The following is a 5,000-nucleotide window of genomic DNA, read 5'->3' on the forward strand; positions in this document are numbered from 1 at the left end:
TCGTTGGACAGTTTAGATTCTCAAGTACCAGTTGCGTAGTGGGGTCGATCTAATCGACTGGTCTCCTCCCCAAAAATTTCGAGCCTTGTGCTTACAGTAGAAAAGAACGAGGTCGACTTCGCCTTTCATCCTTTCAGGATCGATAAATTATATTGTCATATTTATGTTCAGTCTTATATAAATAAAATAAAGTAATTTATAGACAATGTTGATACATAAAGATATCCTATCGATTGTTCAGGTATATAAGTCGCCGTAAAGCATTCAAAATCGTCGCTTTCATTCTAAATTCCGGTGTCATTTCATATGAAACTTTTGATCCGCCAAAGTCGTTTTGGTGTATAAGTCGACCTACCATCTTTGGCTTTAAATTTTGGTCTGAAAAATTCGACTTGTATTCTGAAAAACGGTTGTCCTTTTGCATGCTTTTTTTTATGCGCAAAGCTTTTGAGGTCGTTTTTGCCCCAATTCGTTGGTTTGAACAGAATGATGGACCCATTATTGACATTGGGAAGTTTTTTGGCAACTGTTTTTCTTTCCTTTTTTTTTATTTTTGTGGTTTATTTCTCAACAGTTAGATGGTGGATAGAAAAAACCAGAAAAACAAAGAAAAGTATTTTCACAGCAAGAAATAATGCAATTGAAATGTTACATGCGTACGTATGTGTATTTGCATATACATGTATATACGTGTATATATGTTGGCATATGTGTATAATACACACACACACACACATTTATATACATGCAAATATACATTCACGTATGTATGTATGTATATATGTATGTGTGTATGTATGTATGATAGACACATAGATCAGTAAATAGTTAGCTAGGGAGATTGAGAGGAAGAAATAGAGAGAGAGAGAATAAGAAAGAAGCAAGAGAGAAAAATACGGGAAATATTTTTTGCTAGGACTAATAATGCCGTCCTCTTATGTACATATAAACATCACTGCTACCCCTCCCCGTCTAGAAACCTATGGTTTCACGCCTACTGTGAGAAAAAAGGCCCATATGAAACGACGCAATTTCCAACATACCGTAAAAGGTACCAGGGGTGTCATCATAACATGATACTGATGAAATAATATTCGGAATATACTGCTGCACAGAAGTCAGCCGGCTCAGACGTGGCGCCAACATATCCATGGAGAGATCTCGGCGAATTGAATTACTTCACAACAGTTCGATCCACATATATGTCAATAACAATGAATTCAAATTAACTGTAACCTGATGGGAGACTATTCTGCTATTTTTGGTAGAGCTCAAATATCCAGTTCTGATGACTTGATTGGAGCAATGTAACACCTCCGCGCCAGACGTCACGATCAAGCGATGAGGCTTGAATATCTGGCCTTGGAGTTTTAGCTACATTGGTTTTTCGAGAGCTGAAATATTTCATCTGCACAGGCCATAATTATGACCCTAGCCATTGACAGTTTGTTGTTTTCTGTTCATCCGTTCAACATCTTATGATATTCGCCGTTGGTTCAATAAGTTAATTTGCCAAATCAGATCACGTCCACCATGCTGAATCCGGTGAGTTCATCGTACTTTGATTCGGATGGTTACATGAAATTTACCCTATGACCAGGACCCTGACAGGTGCTTCTACTCCGGGTCAGAGTAGACATGGGGGACAATAATGGCTAAGAGATGATTCTACGTTCCTCAAAATCTTGGAGCTCCCGATCCAGGATCCCACAACCGGATGCAGTTTAATGTCATACCCAGACTCCAAGTTTCAGAAATAAACTGAAATTTGCTCCTTTGATGCACTTGGTGGAACTGGAATGGCACTTTTGGTTCGTCTGCTACTTTGGCTAGTCTGCTACTTTGAGTTATTTCTTTGGGTATTGCCACCATATTCCTTCAGGCGATCATGTGATATATTCTGTTTTCTCATTCCTTCTTCACTCGACCTTTTATCTTTCAATTGTTTCAGTCTTTGAACTGCAGGAATGTTGGGGCACCGCCTTGGTACTGGGCCACGTGTAAGTGATGCAACTGTTTGCAGTATTGCCAAGAATTCGAAAAGCGACAAGTTTTTAAGAGTTACCAGATGATTGTCTAGAACGAATGCATAATGACACACGAGGGGATTTTAGGGTCCCTTGACAGGCTGTTGCAAGATTTGTGTGACGATAGATCTCACATTAGTAATATTGCATGTTGATTTCCGTTTGACTCTGATTGTGATCTTCAGAAAACACTGACATAGGCGCAGGCGTGGTTGTGTGGGCTGTGTGGTAAGAAGCTTGCTTCCCAACGACATGGTTGCAAACTCAGTCCCATTACGTGGTACCTTGTGCAAGTGCCTTCAACCATAGCCTCGGGCCAACCAAAGCCTTGTGGGTGGATTTGACAGATGGAAATCGAAAGAGGCCCGTCGCATACACACACACACACACACACACACACACACACACACACACACACACACACATATATATATATATACATACATACATATATATGTGTATGTATATATATATATATATATATTAGGTGCAGGCGTGGCTGCGTGGTAAGAAACTTGCTTCCCAATCACGTGGTTCCGGGTTCAGTCTCACTGCATGACGTCTTGGGCAAGTGTTTTCTACTATAGCCTTGAGTCGACGAAAGCCTTGTGAGTGTAATTGGGTAGACGGAAACTTAAAGAAGCCTGTCATATATATATTAATAATTATCGCAGCAGTTGCAAGGTTGGCAGGTATAATATAAAATTTTTTGTCTCTCTCTACAAGTGCTTCTATTTCCTTAATTTATACTGCATACAAAAGAACAGACATACTATATACGGTACGTTATTAAACACACACACACACACACACACATACACACGCATACACATCTACACATACATATACATACCTGACGACTTCATTATTTTTTATTAACCACACAGGGTCGAAACACAGAGGGAAATACACAAGGACAGAAAAAACACAAAAGTGGAGGAAAAATAAAATCGTCCTGCCAGCCCACGTAAGTCCCGTCTTGCTTTGCTCTCCTTACTAACTCACCATGACATTCTTTTTTCTCTACCAAGATCGGTCGCCCAAACACCACTTCGTATCCACTTCTTCCTCTTTTTAATGTCTTCGTTTCTCTATATATATGAGGGCGGCCAAACTTGCTTCATAAAGCTCAGATATTGGAGACCCACAAGACATAAACAAAATTTATACTTATGTCTTTGTCACATGTACGTTTTGTTACAAAAATTCTATATAAATATCAAGAAACGCATATATGCAATAATATTTATTCATGTACGCATATTTCTTTTCAACTGTTAATTTGTATTGGTTTCTTTAATTCCAAAATATACATATATATACCAAACGTTTTCAAAATCTTGAGTGATGATTAACTTTATTGAGCATAATTAATACGGTAATGAACTACGGGAACTTCTAAGAAGAATGTGTGAACTTGCATTTCAGTAACATAAAATTAGACTGCCAAAAATAACATTAAAAAGGGGAAGAAAATATTTTTTAAATATTTATTTCCGTTAGTAAATATCTAGTTAAAATATGGAGGAGAATATGTTAAAAAAAAAAAAAAAGCAATAAAATTTGAGATATTTTAATTAGATACCACCTTACGAAATTTCACTTTCAGTTTCCGTCTACGAAATCCATTCGCAAGGCTTTGGTCGGCCCAAGGCTATAGTAGAAAACATTTGCCCAATGTGCCATGCTCTGGGACTGAACCCAGAAACCATGTGGTTGGGAAGCAAGCTTCTTACGGCGCAGCCATGCCTGCGCAGTAAAATAATCGCAAATTTGTATGTGTGTGTGTATGTGTGTGTCTGTCTGTTAGTATCTGTCTGTCTGTCTTTCTGCCTGTCTGTCTGTCTTTCTGTCTGTCTGTCTGTGCGTACGCGTGAGTGTGAGTTTGTGTGTGTCTGCGCGTTCAACCATCGTTGAGTCTTAAACTGGCTGTCATAAGTTAAACCGACGCCATAACAACTATATTAAACCTGACGTAAAGCCATCAACTTCTCTTTTCTTCCTTAAATAACACAAAATTATTACATAACGCCCCCCCCCCATCTCTCACAACGTTGTTTTATTTCATGTGCGAAAGATTGTGGAGGGGCAAAAAAGCGAATGAACTATATTAAAGTAAATTCAATACTTTTCTACTTCCAAGTTCACAGAGATATCTGGAGATGAAACTATGTTCTCTCTCTCTCCCTCTCCATCTATTTATCTATCTATCTATCTGTCTATCTCCTTCTGTCGCTTATTCGTCCTCTCTTCCCCTTCCCCCATATATATATATATATATATATATATATATATATATATATATATATATACATATATATATATATACTCTTTTACTCTATTTTACTCTTTTACTTGTTTCAGTCATTTGACTGCGGCCATGTTGGAGCACCGCCTTTAGTCGAGCAAATAGACTCCAGGACTTATTCTTTGTAAGCCTAGTACTTATTCTATCGGTCTCTTTTGCCGAACCGCTATATTACACACCAGCATCGGTTGTCAAGCGAAGTTGGGGGGACAAACACAGACGCACACACATACATATATATATATATATATATAATATATATAATATATATATACATATATATATATATACATATATACGACGGGATTCTTTCAGTTTCCATCTACCAAATCCACTCACAAGGCTTTGGTCGGCCCGAGGCTATAGTAGAAGACACTTGCCCAAGTTGCCACGCAGTGGGACTGAACCCAGAATCATGTAGTTGGTAAGCAAGCTACTTACCACACAGCTACTGTGTTTGTGTATGGATGTGTATGTGTACATATAAGCATTAGCATACGAGATACTAAGTGACTGAAGGGCCTGGAGTTTCGTACCGAAGCACTTGTTAGGTGCTTCAACTACTACTAAGTCAACGTAAGCACTCTTAAGTATTGTATTTTGTTTGTCTTGTTTGTATAAACTAGCCCTACACACGCACACACACACACACACACAGACGCACA

General features: G+C 38.4%; 1 long non-coding RNA gene across 1 annotated transcript in view; it reads left to right on the forward strand.

Moving 5' to 3' along the window:
• Window positions 1-5,000, forward strand: part of LOC128250630 (uncharacterized) — a 229,974-nt gene that overhangs the window by 785 nt on the left and 224,189 nt on the right. The window contains exon 2 of the long non-coding RNA XR_016238098.1: window positions 2,915-2,994. This is a non-coding gene — a long non-coding RNA (uncharacterized LOC128250630). The remainder of the gene's footprint in view (window positions 1-2,914; window positions 2,995-5,000) is intronic.

Source organism: Octopus bimaculoides, chromosome 23 (assembly GCF_046866305.1).
Source record: "Octopus bimaculoides isolate indiv1 chromosome 23, ASM4686630v1, whole genome shotgun sequence".
In the NCBI taxonomy this organism is placed as follows: domain Eukaryota; kingdom Metazoa; phylum Mollusca; class Cephalopoda; order Octopoda; family Octopodidae; genus Octopus; species Octopus bimaculoides.